This window comes from Uloborus diversus, chromosome 4 (genome assembly GCF_026930045.1).
Source record: "Uloborus diversus isolate 005 chromosome 4, Udiv.v.3.1, whole genome shotgun sequence".
In the NCBI taxonomy this organism is placed as follows: domain Eukaryota; kingdom Metazoa; phylum Arthropoda; class Arachnida; order Araneae; family Uloboridae; genus Uloborus; species Uloborus diversus.
Window position 1 is genome coordinate 30,124,458 of NC_072734.1, and position 21,494 is coordinate 30,145,951.

Genomic DNA, 21,494 nt, shown 5'->3' on the forward strand with positions numbered 1-21,494 from the left:
ACTGGCGGAATCAAAGAAAATTTGGTCCTTATGTTCCCCATAACAGGCACAAGTGCTGATTCGATTTTGGTATCAATAGCTCAAATGAGGGTTGAGCTATAGAACTTTTTTTTTTTCTTGTCGTCAATTGTGACTGCTGTATCTCAAGAAATAATGAATTGAAAAAAAAAATTATCGACAAGTAGCCCTTAGAGAGTATAAGAGCTGATTCTATGAAGACATGATATGAAGCCATATCTCAAAAAATAATGCTACGCCCTGTGTGAAATTTGCAATAAATGTGAATCCATATGCACACAGGCGTTGGTTAATAATATGGACCCAAAAAATTCTTTCATTTTCCCAACAGTTATTTTTTATTTTTTTTAAACGTCCGGTTTTTCAAACAAGGCGTGGTCTTGATGACGTCACAAATGATTTTCTTTGACGCATCTTTGTACCGCGTTTCCACGTTATGATAATCAAGAAGCGAATTAAAATGGCGCTCTACGCTTGCTATCAACCATATCGTTGCCAATACAGGTGAGTAAAGATGCGAATTAAATATTTTGCTCTGTAAATGGCAACACAGAATGGCATTTCATCATTTGTGATGTCATCCGCAAGAAATGTAAACAATGAAAGCGCACTGATCTAAGTTTAAAAAAAAAATACTTTTAAAATTTTGGAAACAACCCCATTGCAGCAATAAGAAAGATAAATCGTAATAGACCGTCGTCTGCGTACTTCGCGTGATTTTAATTGTTGGAAAATGACCAGAAAATCGCGATGATTTAAACTTTTTAACTGTTGCCATCTTGTGTTTGTTAACAAATAAATGTTTGTAATTATTTTAAGTAAGGCTTTTAAAATAATTTTCAATTTTTCATTCTTTGCTTTGCTTTTGAGATAGATCGGGAATTAAGATGGTCGTCAAGTTTTGGCGTGTGTAATATTGTTTTTGTTGGGAATGTTGCTTCCTCGTCAAGCATGGGGAGGGATCAGAATTATAAGAAAGATATAGAAGAAAGTTTCGTGATGGCCACAACATACTATTATTGACTTTTTGTCTTGTGTGCAGTCTCGTTGCACAGAAGAGATAGGGAATAGGGTGGAGTGCGGGGATTCATGAAGCTCAGGTTTCATTGTAAACTTCTGCGTTTGATACATTGATTCCTTTCACAAAATGCTTGATGCCTCTTTCCATGTCTGATCTCGAAGATACCCCATGCATAAAAGTCTCCATACATTTGCTATATGAAACACAGCACTGAATATGGATTTGGTTTGATGTATGTTTGATAAAGCCAAAGCACTAATTATCCTAATGGACTTCGCTTTTCCTTCCTTACCGGTATCCTTAATACCTTGCGTCTAAAAGATTCATTTCCCAAATTATGTCATTGCGCTTATTATTAATCACATGAATTAATTTACTCAACGGCGATTCTTCGCACGAATTCTGTAATTTTTCTGCACTGCCCATGCCTCGCACCATTAAGAATCTTTGGAGCCAAAACGTGTTCTTATCTGAATAGCGTGACAATCACTTGGCGTACCTTAATATTTCACTCACTAGTACAATTGGCACGATCAGCAGCACATTGACTGAATTAAGTAAGGATGACTAATCATTATTCATACTTTGCTCATAAGTTTCATTCGCATACATCAGAGGTGATAGTATGTCGCGATCGACGAATCAGTAGCGAAGCAATTTTCGGAAGGGCATGAACTTTTTTTTTTAACATTGCGCCCAAAATATTTGAAATTTTATTGAAAAGTCGTATTAACTTCCGTCTCAGAAAAAAAATGTATGAATTTGCTCGACGAAGATGATCGTTTCGAACTATTACGTTCTGGAATGTAATAGAACTGCCATGTTGTTGAAGATAGCAGTTCTATTATATTTCAATAGAAATTCAATGTCCCAAGTTAGGGATGCTTCTCCCTACTTCGGGACATTTTGATTGTTTTAATGCAGAAATAGATAATAGCTTGGGACACTATAATTATCCTTTTAAAGAATTTGATTTTACTAGTAAATGAAGAAAGCATCATCAGACAGAGTACGAATCTTGTAAACTTTCACAGATTGCAGAATGTATACTTTCTCCAAAAAATATTTTCTCCCATGCCTTCTTAATTCTGTTGAATGTAATGTTTCCGGTTTACCCTCTATATTTGGAAGCATAAAAGTAACTAGTGAGCCCAAATAATTCCTCATGAAGCTGGTTCTTAGCTCTCTGTTCCTCATTTCACATCTTTTCACATTCATTTTAATTCCTTTATTAATTTGTCTAATCTATACTTCGAGACTCATTTTCATTAGTACAGAACCAACATTTTAAATACTTAAGCAAAACATCCTTTGTTCATCGACTGGTTCCAATTTTTTACCAATGAAATTATTTCTGATGTACATTGTACAAGCATTCAAAACAAAATTCGTCAAAGTGTCCCAAGTTAAGGTACTGTCCCAAAGATTGGGATTTGACTGCAAAAATTCCTGTCGAAATTGTATGGTGGAAAGTATTCGACTAGATGAGTTACAATTGAACTTTCCAGACATTTTAAAGAAAATAGCTTCCCCCATTTGTCTACTTTTCTTTGATAATAATCAACTAATTACTAATCCCCCTTCCTCCGAATTCAATTACATCAATATGAAAATTCTGATTTTAAAACAGTATGTTAACAAAACGGGAATAATGTGTGTGTGTGTGTGTTTTTTTTTTTTTGCTCTCTTCTCTGTATAGTGCTAACGTTAATTGCGAAGACAAATACATATTTTTTATGAGCTTGACATTGTGCTTTTATTTTTATCTCTTTCCTCTTCCTCTAATCCATGGCTATCAAAGGGCAGGCCGATCGCAGGTAGCCCTGTCTAATCACAAGGAGTGATCCTGTTGTATCAGTCAGCAATACTGCCGTGGGAAGATAAATCGCAGTAATTGCAAATTATTCTTTTTTGCATTTTTGTCATATACTGTACATTAGCGTAATTGCACAAGCTTGCTTATTATTTATTTTCCTCTAGCAATAAAACACGTAAAAAAAGCTTTGAATTTCAACATTTCCCTGTTGTTAGTATAAAATCCAAAACGAGTTTCTACAAATATCTCGAAAACCCATCACTACAGATACGTAGAATATGTATAGAAAGTAATAAATGAATGGTATGACCATGTCGTCGCCTCAGAGCAACAGTAAGACGTCTGATCCCAAAAATAACGGTAAGATGTCTTACTGTTGCTCTGAGGCGACGATGTATAGCTGGGTACATAGATTTGGGCTGTCTAAAATTAGAATTTTAGCGCTAAAAACAAATACTTTTAATAGAACTAGGAATAAGTCGATTTAAAGGTTTTTTTTTTTTTTTTTTTTTTAACTATGTTTTGCAGTTTGTGATGTATAATTATTGAAAAGTTTTGGAAATTAAAAAATTTTCATTGCTGAAAAGGTTTATCCACGAATACGTATATTTTATGCGACTAAATGTAGTATAAATGTCTTTGCAATTTTCTTTCATATGGTAAATAAATACACCTGGCTGCAACTATGTTTTTTGTGTCCAAAATGTCACAAAATTAAGGCGGGGACGAAATAGAAATTAATTTAATAAAACATTGTTCTTTTGGAATTTAAATAAAAAATTTGGGGAGGTCTACAACTCCTAGACCCCCCTCCCCCGCCCAGTTTTGTCCATGATTAAAACATTGAAGAAATCTTATTTTCAATACAAGAAACTGATGGAGAGGACGTAAGGAAGGATGACATGTCTTGCTGCATGAATTAGTTAAGCCTATCTTCGGTCCATCTTTAGCGCGGCACGCCGTATTCCCAACATCGCGCGTATTCTTCGGAAAGATAAAGCTACATATGGATCAAAAGATCAGATATAAAATTCAAGTTACTGTTGAAAACCTACCAATATGAAAGCTTGCAAACCTTAAAACAGTAACAATAAGCAGTACAACGATCAGATGTCTTCTCTATAGAACTTTCAAAAAATGTTTAAGATTTCAAAAAACAGTTATAACTCAGTTATATTCTCAAGAAATTATGCGTGTTATTACAATGTTAATTTATTATTTTGATAATAAAGGGGCATTTAAATTTGTTTCACGAGGTTGCATCCAGAGCTGCTGTTGGGGGGAAATATTGGGGGGGGGGAATGGCTAACCAGAAGAAGAGGTGGCTTTAACACCAATTTATATAATATTTGCAAAAAGAAAAGAAAAACAAAACATTTCGGAGGAAGCTCTCCAAACCCGACTACAGAACTGGTTGTATTGGATAATAATAATAATAATTAAAAATATTTCATGAAAAAAGTTAAATCAAACGATTTTTGTTGCATATTGTACCGATTCCTCAAAGAATTTTTAATGAAATCTGATGGTTAAAAAGAGTAGTGGTCCTATGCACTTGCTAGTGAGAAATATATATTTACATTACCACCAGTGCAAGATTTACCTATAAGCTAAGCAAGCTATATCTTAGGGCCCCCGCTTTTTTGGAGGCCTCCAACTCCCCCAATAACTGCATGATTCGTTTCTTAAAAAAATAAAAAATAAAAGTTCTTTAAGTTCTAAATTTCATTTTCAAGTGCTTGAAAATTTGGAAAAATGTAGCAACAAAAACTTTGAATTTAAAATTTCTTACAAATGCAAGGGGAGGGTTTGGGGGAATCCCAAAATGAGACAAACTTATATCCCTGTTGTATCCTACATCATTGTTTTTATATGAAAATTTAAATTTATCACTGAAACTTATCAAAGATTCAACTACACCAGTTTTACTTCTGCAACAACATTAGCGTATCTTCAGCTTCGAGTTTATCAGCGGCGATTCATCAAAACTTGAAAAAATAAAATTAAAATCAACAACTCAAAACTTTAATAGAATCGTTTAGCCCAAACACCAGTCATCTCCACTTTTTTTTTTTTTTTTTTTGCCAAATTGAGATTATTTTTCTTTCTAGTTCAACTCATGTAGACACACCTTTTAGCCTGAAAATAAGTCATCTATTCCCACTAGTTATACAGAAAATATTGAGCTTTAAAATCTCCATTTAGTTCGAAAATTAGCAATATCCTCAAAATGACTTGTTTTTTAACTGAACTTAAACCCATACCACATAATATACACTCCTCAACAATATGCTGCCGTGGGTAGGTAAAGGACAGTAACTGCATTTTTTTTTCTTTTTTCATCATCCTTTGTAGCTTTATTGTACAAGCTTGCTTACTTGGTTTACGCTGAAAGAAAAAAGACGTAAAAAACGTGTAATTTCAACATTTCCCTGCTAAAATTGGATACAAAATACCTTTCTTCAAATGTCTCGAGGACTCATTACTGCAGATAGTGCCGTTTACCTGTTCAAGCTCACTGCAAAAGAGGTAACAGCAAACATGATTCCTGATCTGCAAAAGTTACATTCTAGAGTATTTTCAAATAACTATATTATCAAAATGCTCTTATGGAAAAACAAGGAAAGAAAAACAGCGATTCCCTTGACAAAAAAAAAAAAAAAAAAAAGAACCCTCAAAATGGTTGCATTTTAGTGAAGGACACATGTTCTGGAAAAGTTGCCATAAAACCACGAGAAAGTTGTAAACATTAGGAATGTGTTAAAATACATACCAAGTGATTTTTTTTTTTTTTGGCTATTTATGTCGAAAGTTGTTTGTGGTGAAGCACAGATTGATGAGTTTTGAATTTATAAATTTAGTTTAAATTTACTTCGTTCCCTGTTAATACTTTTTCAGTTTTGGTGGAAATGACTTTTTTTTTTTTTGAACTCATCGATTCAAATTTGTCCAACATTTCGCTTAAAAAGTTGTGTGTTCGACCTATACGGTACATTTAGCTTACGCGAATAACTGTTCGCTGTCAAAAATCATAATAATTTCATCACAATTATCAATTTTTGTTTTTCATTTATACTAATGTGAAACTGCAAGTAGTAATTGCAAGGGCTGATCCAGTTGAAATAAATCTATAATCCAATTGAAATAAATCTATCGTTGTCCGCCACGAAATTGTTGATACGATTGAATACATTTCTATTTCTTTGCTCTTATGTAGTATTTTGCAACAGATACAAAAAATTTCAAATTATGTAGTTAACCTAAAATACAAAGCAAAAATTTTCTTTTTGCATTATTCAATTATGATTGAATTAGTTTTTTTACTTCGACACTCATTATAATAAATCATTGAACAAAATGCTTAGTTATCTCTGACTTCTGAACTAGATACTTTGATTGAACGAAGGAAAAAAATAAAGTAGCATGGAAAAGGTTTTTATATGAAATGAAACAATCATAAAGACCTGATAAATACAATGATATATCCAATGCAGAAAGATTTGAGAAACTTGTTGAAACGTAATTTGCACAAATTAAACTTCAGTAACATTTTAGAAATATTTCCTAATTCATTTTGTACTGTGAACAAAACTTCACAATAACTTTTAATTTTTCAATAGATTAACCTGAAATTTAATGTTTAGTCAAAAAGAAAAAAGAAAAGAATAAATTTCTAGAAAAATTTTTACTTGCCTAAAAGCAGAAGTTCTTAATGTGTAATTTTCTTGAGTGAGTTTCATTTTTTGATTTGGAAATAGTTATCGTCGTTTTTGCTTCCTTGTACGAAGAGAAAAATATTATTGTATTCAAACAACGAAAATTTCCTTTCCAGTTTTCGTATAAGTTTGTATTTCAAGCTGCTGTGAACGTTGCCCCCATATTTATCACGAGGCTCATTTGACGATTCCTCCTATTTCTGTTAATTTTCCTAGAAATGTGCATGAAATTAAGTTTATAGTTGTAATGTTCTTGCAGAAAAAATATATAAACATTTGTTTAAATAAAAACTTGAGGTTGGTTTAAATAAAATAAATCAGCACTTCGAAATTAAAGAGGGGGCATAATTTACCGAATTATGTAAAACGAGAATAAAGCCTTATATTTAGAGTAAAATAAAAGCTTCTTAAAAATGTTTAATTCTTAGCTTCGTAATCCATAATATTTTGTCAATGACTAGCTTTCATTTATTTTTTATGAGACTTTTTGCCTTAGTTCGTATCGTTTGTGTTGAATTCTGGATTTTCTATTTTTGTTTTGAAGAATGAATATGCATAGCAGCTTTATTTTTTTATTTTTTTTACAAATTGCTTCACTCTAAAATTATTATTACAACTGGTACTATTATTATTCACTAGGTTTATTCCCTTTGTTCTTTATAGCATAAAGTTAAAATGTCCTAAATTGAGCAAATATAAAACTTTTTTTTTTTAATTTTAAAGTTAATTCTCAGAAAAATACTACAGATCATTGAGTAAGATCAATGCCTCGCGCTTCAATATTGAAAATAGTCATGATAATCTCAGGCTGTGAATGTAATGGAAAAGCGAAGTGCAAGCCGGGAACAAAAACACTTGACACGGGTGTAGCTGGCAAACGTCTCTTCACATTAGATTGAGAAGTCAGTGACAAAAACCTGTTTTCTCATTTTCATATTCCAGCCGTGACTTCTTTGAATATCGAGCCATTTATGTGCTGCTAACGTTAAATTTTACCATCTCATCTCGGCAACTATGGCCTGCTTGCGCTTCATATAGGTTAAAAGGTGAAACATTGCACTTTTTTGTGTTTTCGATACCCGCCGAACATGCGATCCGTTTTGAAGATGTTTTTTGTGCTTATGTTTTTATTTAAGCTTGAATTAGTATTTCCAACTGTCTAAGAGAAAGATCTTAAGTAGTACATTTGATCGAAACTCACGGGAGATTAGTGTCTGGAAAAGTCTTTATAATTAGTACACTTGCCGTATAAAATTTATGAAATCAATGTCACAAGTTTTATTGTCTAGTTATTTATATTGAGGTAAAATAAATATAGCAACGTTAAAAAAAAGCATCCATATGAAGTTTAAAGCCAAAGTACGTATTTTAAAGTGTTTTTTATACAAATTACTTGCATTAAGGCTACCTTTGGTTCACTTAATTTATATGTGTTTACTTTTTAGCACGAAGGTATTTATTTATTTACAAAATATTTTTCGAAAAATCTATTGGAAACCAAGTGTTTTATGGAACATCTGTGCCACTAAAAATACTTACCTGCATTGTACCTACATTTACAGTTACCAAATGTTGTATACAACAGGACAGCGTTCCGAAGTTGTTAATAGTCCGCTTTTAAAATTATATCGTAAATTTTTAAATTTCAAGTTGAAAATACAGCATTGTGAAAGCAATTTTACTAATGAGCAAGGTTTGTGGTTTTTTTGTTTTTCTAAAATCTTCAAAAATTTGTCGATAGTAATTACTTTACATTTATAAACATAATATATTTCATACAATAGGGTTGGTTGAGGGAAGTGGGTCGCTGGGGTAAATGTGTCACCCCCCTAAAACTGAAATATGGATCAAGTTTTCTAATTTTTTTCGCACTGATTATGTTAAATTTCATCACAGTGATTGTTTTTTCAAATATTTGGGTTTCGTGGAATTTTTTCCTAGGTCATGTAGTACTTAGTCAAGGAAAAAAAAAAAATCTGAAAAAAAAAATATTGCGAGTTAAAGCAATATTTTTCAAAGCAGTGTTTCCAGTTTAGTTTTTATTATTTTTGTATGATAATTAATTTTTCCCGTATAGAGTAACTTAAAGTTCATACAGCAACAAGAATTTTTGTATAAAATATTGTTAAGTGTTTAAGAGGAGGGGTCCCACTTACCCAGTACATTTTTGCTAAAGGGGTAAGTGGGTCTCCCTATAATAATGGGGATTTCAAAATCAAAAGCAACTCTGATTAAATATTTGTGTTAGTGATATACAAGACAACTATGATGACCTAGTAGGAATTGATAGTTCAGCTACAAAAACTGCTAAAGCCGGTGATTATGTGTTTGTGAAACATACATAAAAGAAAATTATTAAGATTTAAATAGATCTAATGTTGGGAGCTGATGATTAAAATTGAAAAATACTGTTGAATTTGCAAGAACAAACAGAAATACTGACCCTTTTTATTGGCATAGTGCAGATAATCTATACTAATATTATAAAGAGAGAGGGCGGATTTTTGTGTGTTTATATGTTCGAAGTAATCTCCGGAACCACTGCACCTGTTTGAAAAATTCCTTCACTATATGAAAGGTGCTTTCTTACTGAGTGACATAGGCCATAATTCGAAAAAATCCGATAAATTTCTTTTTTTTTTCCAATTTAGGCCCAAATTTCACATAAATCCCCGAATATGGGAGTGAGAAATTACTTGCACATGTTTAATATTACATATCGTTGAAAAGGGTAGACTTTTCCGCGTTCTAAACAATTTGTTTTAATGCTCTAACTTAATTACGGCGGGAGTAATTTGCGTTTTTAGCTCGAACTTTTTTAGACTTAGCTAAAATTTAGGCACTACTTTCTTCATTAAATCTATTAACAAAAAGTGGAGGAATTGTCCCGCAGTTTTCTTTTTGACACCATTGAAAAAAGCAACATTTTTTACTTCAGGTCTTTCTCGACTTATAGTCGGGAAACTTGGCTTCTATCTTCAAAGGAAAAAAAGTTACAAGCGCTTTTAAATCAAGTCGGAAAATGTCATTTTGATTCAGATTGTCAACCATTTTATTTTTGCGTTTCCACGGTTACGCTTTTTGAATCCATTGTTTCTTTCCTTATTTTGCATTTAATTTCTTAAACTTATTTTGTTTCGTGTTTCCATGGTTACGCTTTTGAAATCCTTCTTTCGCATTTTAATTTCTTAAAAAATTTTAATAACTGTCGTCGTTGTTTGGAAGGGTAATTTTGCAAGGTTTTTTTTTTCCTTTTATTTAAGTCTGATTGTTAAATATATGTCACTTGACACAATTTTTATTCTCTAGGTAGACCGGGCAAAGCAGCTCTTAATATATAAAGTTTGCAAACTGGTAACACTTGCCTTCATTCAGTGTGATTCGCGATAAAAAGATTATTTTATTATTATGTGTCCTTTGTTTGCTGTCAAATATTCTGAAAGTTTAGTAACGGTTGACGGAAAACTTTATTTTAAGGCTATGACCTTAAAATAAAATTTGCATTTTTGAAAGAAATGCTTATATCTCCGTGGGTATAAGAGATACTTTCACAAAAATATAAAAATGAATTTTACTTAGTTTGTATCAGTGCTGGCAAAAAAAATCTTTACATTTGGTTTGCAATTAAAAAATTTATATAACTTTTTCTTGTCGTGATTTTACTTGTCATGCTTCCTTGTGAATTCTCCTTCCATGTGAATGATCGGCCTTGTGAATACTCGGCCACTATCTGGACGAATATTCGGTATTCGACCAAATAACTAGGGAGCATGCCAAGTAAAATCATAAAAAGAAGTTTGCATGTAAAGTTTTTAATTGCCAACCGAATGTAAAGATTTTTTTGCCGGCACGGTATAATGCAGTATAGTTAAATTTAAAGCAACACATTCTAGTAAAGCAAAATTAATTTCTAAAAATTGAATCAACTGATTTAAATCAATGATTTTTTTAAATCACTTGATTTAAACAAGCTGATTTAAATCAACGAACCTTGCTAATAGGTATTGAAATCTTTTATTTCCTTCGCTTTTTATTATTTTACTACCGTTACAATTGTTTCCTTGTAACGATTTAGCTGACTAGGGTCAGGTGAAATGTATCTATTTTTTACTTTATTTTTCTTCATCATTATTATTTATTTATAGTGACACAAACTACCTTGATTTTTACAGAAGGAATAATAAAATCTTGGTTCAGCATATCCCTATTTTGTGTAGCTGTGATATGAAGACTTTCAGGCTGCCAAAGTATAGTAGAGAGTGAAAAAATTGACTTGAAGTCGGTGGGAAAAATTTGTTTAAGAATTTTTTTTTTTTTTTTTTGAAACTTCTCTAATAGCATTCTGTCTTGGGAAGGTAAAGCGAACACCTGCAGAAATGAGTTTTTGAGATATTTGAAGAAACACGTTTTGGATTCAATACTAACAAGAGGGGAATGTTGGAGTTATGAGTTTTTTTCCGTGCGTTATTTTCAACAGAAACCAAAAATGCAATCCTGTGCAATAATGCTCAAGTACAATGGATGACAGAAAGGAGAAATTTGCAGTTACTGTGCTTTATCTTCCCACGGCCGTATTATAATAGAAGTGTAAAAAATTGCACAAGCTATAAATTCATATAGTTGATCATTTAAAATATTTCTTACTTCAAAAACTTTCGTCAGTATAATATTATTATTACATCTCTAAATTCCTGTGTGTTGTAAGGTAAGAGTTTTATGTGACACAATGTCACTAAATACCGTACAATTAAAACTGTGGCTGCTGACTATCCCTTTTCGCCTACGGCTTATAAATTACATTTTGTTACAATTGCTCTATATTTCATGAATATTTTTATCTATGGAAAATATTTTAATTTGAAAAAAATGAAAAAAAAAATAATAATGAAATTTTATTTTATTTTCTTAGGCTTACATGCTTGTGCGACATTATGGAAAACGTTTATTTTGGATTGTTATCTAAACCTTGGATATTTAACACACTCATGTAAGTATTTTATAATTTTCTATAAGTGTAACTTTTCAGCTATTTGTGCTCTAAATACAATAATCCATGTTTCAAAGATATTTAAAAATAGATTTCAAGTGCACCCAATCTCAAAATGAGAGTTCACGAGTTCTATCTTTCTTTCAATATAGAGTAAATTTTGCACTGGAACTGATATTTGGAACCATCACTTTATATTTAATTTGATAAGGACAAAGCTCTTTAATTCTGAAATCCTTCCTCATATTATAAATGCGAAATCGACCTTGTTACCGTTTCACAGGGCCGCCGAGAGCCAAATTTGAGAGTATCTCGTCGAAGAAAGGTCACATTTGTTCGATTTTTTGCGGCATGTCATAGCACGGAAAAAACTGCACATGATGCACTTTATCTGAAGTCTGAGGGATAATTAGAACATTCCTTAATTCGTCAATTTAAGCTTTTACTTTCTAAACAAGACTCAACTTCATCTTTAAAAACATATCCAGTCGGACCTCGGCCAAATTTGGCAGGGAGGTACTTTTGCACCCGGGAAGTATCGTAAGGGGATTTTCAAGCGGCAAAAAGATACCGAAATATTCGAATTTTAATTGATTTTGCAATTTTACCCTCCTCAACCATGAACACAAATCGCATGAAAATGCATTCCATTATTCACTATAATTCGCTTAATTTGGCTGCTTTTCTGAAAATTTTGGCAGATTTTAAGACATGTTTCGATTTTAGGGACTCGAGGGAAAATAATGTTTGCGTCCAATGCATGTTTAGCTATGTACTTTCAATTGCTACTTATTGATTTTTTTTTTCGTTATTATTACTGTGTCGTATGTTTTCTTGGCTAGAATAATTATCATTGAGATGATATTCTTTGTAGACCAGATCTTTTTCTACGAAACCACTTGTCGCCATATCGTAAAATTCTTCAAACATTTTTCAGCGATCTGATTAAAATTTTGGACATTTACTTCGGGTGATTATCTTCACATTTTAAATCCAAAAGTTTGATTTCCTCTTCCGAACTCTCTTTAACCCCTAGGTATTTTGTCCAATTCGTAAAAACATCGTTTTGTTAGCCGAAAGCAAGTCAAAAACTTATTCCGAACCAATAAAGGTCAGAAAAATAGCTGGTCAATGCTTTCAAGATTGGCAAATTAATAATCATGTGCTGAGAAATAAACTGTGTATTATTTTAAAATTTAAGTCGGCAATGTCTTTATTAACGTGACTGACGGTTTTTACTTTTAGTTATTTATTTTCTGTAATCATTTTCTATTCATTTTTATTATAAAACCGAATGAGGCAATTAAAAAACATTTAAAGCATTTCTGAAAATACACCAAAAATATTTCAGCTTGGAATGTTAATTTTGTTATTTGTTTATTTTTTTGGGACAACTGTAATTATTTTCGTTTAAAAACTATTTCATCTCAGAAATGTTCGTAACATTATGAGTGAGGCATTTTTTATTTTTTAATGAATATCCTTATGTACATCAATAAATCTTCAAAACTGTGAATAACAAAAGCAAATCCACAAAATCTCCCAGTTATACATAAATGCTTTTTCAAAACTGAAACATTTTTATGCACACCCGTCCAAGAGCGTTTTGGGGTAAACCACCTCCAGAACGGTTACTTTTATTTTTAAACCATGGTATCAATCCTGGTATACTACCTTGTACACTAATTGTGCTTGTAGGAACTTGGTGACCGGAAACAACACCCCTCTTTTCTTCAGGTAATATTTCTGGCTTGTCACCAAACGCCCTTTGTATGACACAATTCTGACCTGGCAAATATTTCATGTATGTAATTCATCTTCAATTTTTTGCAGGCTTAATGTAAGCTGATAAAATGAGTTTTTTTTTTTTTTTTTGTTAAAGAAAAAAGAAAGGAAATTAGCTTTTTACGTTTACTGTAGGTAGGTCTGGTTGCGATAAAACACCCCATGTGATTATTATGGTACTTCCATTTTTACTTTTTTCGAAACCTGAAATAGAGAAGAAAGTATTGAATTCGTGAAAATTTTCTAATTTTGACGTATTTGCATGTTTTGAGGTGTGCTGAATCTATGTTGAACACTTTTGGAAAATGTCTTTGAGTGTGTGTGTGACTGGTTTTCTGTGGCCGCTCTAAGACAAAAACTGCTGTATGAAACCGAACGAATATTCGTTATGCCTCATGTGAACTGGTTTCTATTAGTTTTTGGAGCCAATTCTTCTGAGGGGGGGGGACAGAGCAATCTATCCTACTTCTCAGGAAGTAACTGGTTAACTCAAACAAAATGTGGTTCATATTTGAACCCTAGAGGGTACAAGTGCTGATTCAATTTTGACGCCAATAGCTCAAACGGTGGCTAAACAATGAGCGTTTTTTCTTGTTGATATAAAATCATATTTGAAAATTACATTTTGTGTGTGTGTGCACGCGCACGTATTTTCCTCTGCTGTTTCTTTTTCCATTTTCCAACTCATAACTTAAGGATGCGTGGGATAATTACGAGTGGGCTGAATTTTGTTTCTATTATCTCTCATATAAAAACTTTTAGATTAGTAGATAACTGTTTTACTTAACGAAATATTGATGTATTTGAGTTTTGGTTTTCATGTGAATAACTCTAGCCAAGTAAAATTGTCCAACAAATTTGCATATTTTGCATACTCTGCTTGTCTTTTGACTATTAGACACCATATTTGCTTTAAATGGCTGTTCGCTTTAGATTTTAGTCATTTTGCCGAACACCGAAAAGAATTCTTGACGATTTTTCCTGAACCTACAAGAATACGAAGATCATTTAAAACATTATATATTTCAAGAAGGTGCTGAGAAAAAATGTGTTTACATCCTTGATCCAAAGTTTCGTCTCGAATACAGATGAGAACGGGCGGGAAAAAAAACCGCGGGAGAAATTTTGGGGGGAAAAGTTCTTCCCGAAGCTATTCATTGCCACTCTGAAAAAATTATAAATCATGAAATTACTCGCACAAAATTATATGTTCAGAAAATCATTATACTCACATTCCAGTGTTTTTGTTTATTTATTATAATTTTTTTAATTTCTATTTTTATTATTTTATTTATTTATTTTTTTAATGTACAATTTTATGTTAAAACACTAACTTTGATATTGAAAGCTGTAAAATAATTTATTTCACCAAATTAGTACATTAGTACTTGCTACTTTTCTCAATAACAGTGTCAATTTATACTCAGAGCAGAATTAGCCTATCGATACTATCAATTGGTGGAAATATTTAAATAAAAAGTTCAGCATATCTTCAATTAATGTGTGTGTATTGTACTACCATATGCATGCCACAAACTTCAAAAAATAAAAGAATTTTTTTAAAAAGCAACTTTGTAAAATATCATATGTTTGAAAAAAATGTCAAGACATTGGATTAAACAACTTACAAAAGTCATATCTTACTTAAAATTAAGAGTCGATTGGTGATTTAGCAACGAATTGAAAATATAAATGTTGAGTATTATCAGTGGCGTAGTTACACTTTCTTCCGCCCGGGACGGTTCCTCAATTTGCCGCCCTTTTTGATCGGAAATAGTTGACACATTAAAGAGTCAAAAGTATTTAAATAATATTTTAATAAACAAAAAAAGAAACATTTTTTCATTCTTATTTGTCTTGCAGAAGAAAAAAAAAAGTAATTCTAAGCCCCACCAAAACATTCCAAAAGTTAGTCAAAATTCGGAATATTTTAAGCAATTTCTATTAGCGCTTAATAGTAAAGGTGCTTGGAGCTCCCTCCAATTTTTTTTTTTTTTTTCAAAATTAGTTTTATACATTCTATGGTGACGTCGGGACTTCTCAAGGAAATTTTCCGAAACTGAAGTGTTAAAAAGGCAATTTTAAGCTATCTTTGGAAGCGTGAAGACATTGGGGAGGGTTCGGGGGCGCTGTCCGGAAAGCTTTTCAACGAAATTGAAAAACACGTATATGCAAGCTGTATCTAGTGGCGTAAGGATCTTTCCTAATTCCAACAAAGACTAGATTTTCCTTCCAAAAAATTTTCAAAGTTGAAATCAATTTTAGTCTATCTTTGATGACGTTGAAGAGAATAGGGAACGTTCAGGAGCTCTCTGGAAATTTTTCGATGCCGAAGTTTCAAAAATGCAATTGTTGGCTATCTTTGACGGCATAGGTTTTTAAATGTTTCCAAAAATGTTGGGAAGTCGGATGGTTTTTCCGTCTCCCCTTGAAATTTTTGGAAATGACGTCCTAAAAACGCGGCTTCAGCTGTTGTTTGACGGACAACGTTATGAGAGAGAGTTCGGAGGAGGGTTTTCCACTCGAAATCTTTTTCGAACCGGTTGCTCATTTTAAGCTCTTCACTACTGAGAAAAAAAGGATTTGCAGTCTTCCCTCAGAAATGTCTAAAAACAAAATTTGAAGCCAACTGTGATGACGTTAGGTGATTTCATGCACTTCTGGGGTCCTTACCTTAGAATTTTTCTGGAGTTTAAGTTTCAAAAACTCAACTTTAAGCTATTTTTGGAGACATTGGATGAGATGGGGATTTCAAAGTTCAAAGTTGATGTCCTAAATACTCACTTTAGAGGCTTTAGACTATCTTTTATCATAAAACAGGAAGGGCAAGGGCTTGACCGCCCTCCGGAATTGAAGGTATAAAAACTCAATAAGTGAAAGTCTTTGCCTAGAGATAATTTTATTAATCTAAAATCTTTCCTTGAACTGAATGACTAAATGTGAAACTCATTGTATTAAGGAATTAGTTGATATAATGCAGTATAGTTCAAGCAATTAATATTCCAGTTGTGAATAGTTTTTTTTTTTTTTAATAAAATGAACATAAAATTCATTTTGTCTTTGTGAAAATTTTGTAGTCAATGACTAATCAAAGCAATTGTTGAAACAGATAATACTTTCCTGAAAATGAGCAAGAAATCGCCCACCATTTTGAGACCTCTCTGCTTTTACTCTTGTTGTCACTTTCCTTTAAAAAAAAAAACGTTTTTTTTCTTTTTTTTTTAATAACGTCGTTTCCTTGGAACTTAAAATCAACTGGTAGCTTCATCATATAACGAAAGGTTATGAAATTTATTGTTTCGTCCGTAATAGTTAACCTTAACAGCAAAAAGAAAAAAAAACATGGTCCCTTGACCTTTAAACTACCAATCTGTAGTTTCAGACGAAGGAAGGGAAAAAACAAACAATAGTGCTGAGATGTTTACAAGGAAAACCCATGTTTTTTACTAGAGTAATTTTATTATCATAGTCGTACTAAAACCTTGCAATTCGAAAACCTTTTGTTTCTTTTTTGCCTCCAGGAATAGATAAAAGCATGATTTCCTAATTAGGAAAACGCATTTTTTTTTTTCGCATCAGAAGTGTGAAATTGCCGCCCCCAAAAAGTGCCGCCCTGAGCGAACCACCCCCTCCGCTACTTCCTAGCTACGCCACTGAGTATTAATGCGGGGTGTCTTCTGATACTAGAAAAAATGTACTGAATTTATTTTTTTACATACTGGAACTGAAACACATCAATTGTTGTACAAAACACCCTTATACAAAGACTTTAAATATGTTATATTCATTAAAGTGAGAGTTCTCTCGCAACTTCTGGTTGTGTTTGTGAGCTTTTTGCACTGATGAAGAGGCTCCATTGTAGCCTTGAAGTAGCTATATGCTGTATTTTCTTCAAAATTTGTGCTTTATTTACGTTGGTTTTTTCACTTTAATCATATTGTAGCACAAAGCTTTTATGATAATTTTTCATTCAATGTTATATTCATGTTGCGTTTCTTGAAGAACATTTATTCGACTTCTCTATAATACCATTGAAGTTCATGAATTCTTTTTCCACTAGTGCTTTGACAAACGAAATAAGCTTTTTGCTCTTTTTTTTACTTTCCATAGCAGAAACAAACGTATAACCAATATTTTGCGACGTATATACAATGTATTTTTGCTCTAAACATGAATAAGAATGATTTGGGATTAATTTGATTTAAGAAAACTCCGTATAAATGTAAAAAACATGCAAATGAGAGATGTATAAGCGATGTTTTACTGTTTATCGAATGTTATTGCACGATGTTATATCCATTGTGTTTTGTCGAGTACCCAGAAAATATCATTGCGTTTTGTTAAAATAAATGCATACTATAAATTATTATTTAATGAATCTGTTTTTGTGTGAATTAAAATAAAAAGAGACTAATGTATCATCTCATCTTACAGTTAAAACGCATTTTAAGCTTTTTAAAAAATATTTTATCAAGTGATCCTAAACATTGCGCCGCTTGTAGGTCATCCCGCTTCCACAGAATCCTTGGTTTTTACACATAATGCTGATCCTAACATGGCTATTCATAAGAATTCTTAAGACCATCCCTCTCCTAGAAAGGAAATTTTGTTAGCTCTAATAATCCTAAACATTTTGTCTCCATCAAATTTTATCTTCATTAATTTACTATGAAATTATTTAACAAAATTATAACATGTTGCTGTCCTGGTATTTATAGGAACAGGGGACCCTCGGGTGTTATGATGATGTCATCCTATTTGTCTTCGGAACTTTTGGTTGAAATGTATATAAACATGTTCTTAACACATCTGATATTTTAGAATGAACCGTCAAGAAGTTTTCTATATAATTTTTCTAAAATGATCAATCATTTTTGTCAGTAAGAGAGTATAAAAGGTACTGATACCTGAAGCTGAAGGCCGCTGTTTTCAAAGAGAAATTAGGAATCTTTTGCTTTTTATTTTTATGCATATCTAGTGCTCAAACTTCACTTTGTCTGTGATTGATCTTTCTTTTGCTTGATTGGTCTTGGCTAACCCATTCTCCATTTTTATGCTAATCGAGGTAAAATAGCTCTGAATTATAGACTTTCTGACCTTGATCAGTACCGGTGAGTCAGATTTTTATGTATTTTTATTTTCTTGGTGATTTGCACATTGGAATAGTGTCAGTGAGCTCAGGTTTTGACAGATTCATGCATTACCATTTCATGCGAACTCATCATCCGACTGTGTAAAATTAGAATTTACGAGTTCTCTTAGATTTTATATTGTGCAGTTTGTCAATGGCGGATCTAGAGCTCAAGCAGGGGGGGGGGGTTAACCTCGGTCCAAGTGGAGAGTCACTGTTTTATAGGGTTTTTTTCGTCGTTTTTGCGGGTACTCTCAATCTCGGGGGGGGGGGGGGGGGGCATCACTCTTAGGAGGAGAGACACCCCTCTTTAAACAATATGAAATTTCTCTACAAGGAGTCCCTCTCCTCCCATAAAATTTAGGACTTTAAATACGGTTTTTTACTTGAAATAAACTTATACAGTATATTGAAGAAAAAAATAATTTCGCGAACATTTTAAATGTCTGAAAACACTATATGCACCTCAGTTGGATACAGGATTTCATTTTAAGGGGGGGGGGGCTTATGCTCAAGGAACGTAGTCTTACGTAGAACAACTTTCTTCTACGAATAAAAACTCTTCAAATATACAAACAAAATTCATTGAAATTATAAAAGCTCTTCAAATATGCTTACAAAAATCATCGAAATCATTGATAAAAATGATTTTAAAAGTAATTCTTTTAAAATAATTTTTTAGTTTTAGAATGTAAGCCCAAAATTTTCGAAACGACAATTCAAGTTTTCGTCGTCGCAATTTTATCGTTTCAGATTTAAGCTTAACCTTGTGGTTTGTTTATGGTGATAACATTTATTTACAATTAATATTTTAAAACAGTATTAAATCTTTAAATTTATTTTCAAAACAAAAACATTTTTGCGATTAGTTATACTAAAAATATATCGCTTCATTTAGGGTTTTGTTCTGTGAAAAGGTGTACGTGATTAAAACAAACTACGGTATTACCCCACATTTTCCGGCATGCCGCAAAATATGATTGTCACCAGATTTTCAACAACCCTTTCCTGGTCCTTTCCGGCATGCCGGAAAAAACGTTAAAAAAATCAACAATTTAATACTATAAAATATGTATTCAACTTTTTTTAAAAAATATATACGTTCTATACTGGTGTGCTAAGCTCATCTACACTTTTTATCCAAATTATTGTCGCTAGGTGATTCTTTGTAACATACGTTCCTAAATACATTGTTTTATGAATATTTGTGAAAGGGAAATATTAAAATAAAATTCCTGAAAAAGTGGCATCTAAATAAAATGCATGGAGGCATAAACGTTTAAAAAGTGATTTTCAAATTTCTCATTTTGAGCTCAACTGCAGATTCCATTTTTGTGCTTAGCCCGGCAGTACAGATTAGTTTATTATTATTAATAGATAGTTCAATTTTGTACAAATATTTATTAACTATAGTAAGATAACGCATCATGAAATTACCACGAATTTTTTTCATCTCGACGACCTGAAATTTATTCGTTCGTTTTTGAAAAGAAGATTATTTTGGGAATTTATTATTATTTTCCTTGTAGAGTTAGCTTTGCGGTTGAAACAGAGGGGAAAATTTTTTTGTGTGGTTTCAAAATAAACTTCGAATTATCCGGCATGCCGGAAAATTCGAATTTCCCGGCACGCTGGTCAACCTCGCTTTTTTCCGGTATGTCGGCTAATGCGGTGTAGTACGGTATATCCCCGCAAATTCCACAACGCGAGGGTAGAGGACGGCGGAGAAAACAAAAATAATAAATATCACAGAGTAAAATCTAAAAAACGTGTCGTAAGTTTGAGTATTTTTTCTGATAAACGAAATACAGTGAAACCTCCGATTAGCGGACAGTCAAGGAACTAGAAGTTTTGTCCGTTATTGGGAGGTGTCCGCTATTAGGAGGAACTACTTAATTTACCTTTTTCAAAATGGGCTGTTGTTCCCTTTGTAGAACACAATCGAAACAATCGCGAAAGGTTTACTACATTTTACGTCACGTGTAATTAATCTGTTTTTTTTAAATAAAGGTATACTGACAGCACACACTTGTCTTAAAAAGCATTTAATAAATTAAAGTAATCAGTTAAAACAGTTTGACATCTCTTTTTTGCTTTACCAACGGCGACGGAGCAACCCCCCTCCCCCCCCCCACACACACTTTTTATGGTTAGTTTATTTATTTTATCTCGAGTATCCTATTGCATGATTGACAGTTGGCAATATGACCTTGAATATGGGCAAATCTTTTTCATGTCTAAAAATTAAACAACCCAACGAAACCACGGCGCTATAAAGCTGACTACTACCGGCGCCGATCTGCTCAATTGCATTTCCTGAGAGCCCCAGTTAGAAAAAGCGCCCAGTTTCCTCTTTTTTATTTTAACTTTTGAATAGTTATTGTGTACAAAATTCATTAAAATCTTAAGAAAAACGTACGTTAATTGTTAGACTGACATCAGTTTTCACTTATCTGCTTCAATACTCTCAAAACCAGCCGTTACAAAATTATGACTTTTATTTTCTTTCTCATTTTTTCCTGCCCGCAAAATGCCTTTTAGTTTTTTTTTTTCTGTCCCTAACTTTTAAGCCCCAATCGCTGCCTCTGTCCATCACCACCCTTTTAATTCCAAGAAACAGTGATAAGAAAATGACGGGGGGGGGGAGGGAATATCAGTTGTAAAAGGATGAAAAGCTTTGTAAGGCAAGCAGTTACTAAGATATTCTGTGAAAAGAAAAAAAAAACGGAAGTGCTATGATCGCAAGGGAAATTCTTTGTGAAATAACTGTCCGTTATTCGGAGTGTCCGTTATTCAGAGTGAATTATATGGAATGGCCTATATTGAGGGACTGGGACTTTCAAAAATGTCCGTTAATTAGAGGTGTCCGTTATTCGGGAGTGTCCGTTAAGGGAAGTTTCACTGTATTTAGAAACGACGCGTCATTTAATGTATTGTTTTTGCGCCGACATCAAAACTTATGTTTAAAAGTAGTCTGAATGGTGATCAAAGAATTAAATTATTTTTCATTTAGAGCAATT

At 32.5% G+C, this 21,494-nt stretch overlaps 1 long non-coding RNA gene across 1 annotated transcript in view; it reads left to right on the forward strand.

The window, feature by feature from the left end:
* LOC129221239 (uncharacterized) overlaps positions 1 to 21,494 on the forward strand; it is a 74,310-nt gene that overhangs the window by 23,154 nt on the left and 29,662 nt on the right. The window contains exon 3 of the long non-coding RNA XR_008580488.1: positions 11,481 to 11,558. This is a non-coding gene — a long non-coding RNA (uncharacterized LOC129221239). The remainder of the gene's footprint in view (positions 1 to 11,480; positions 11,559 to 21,494) is intronic.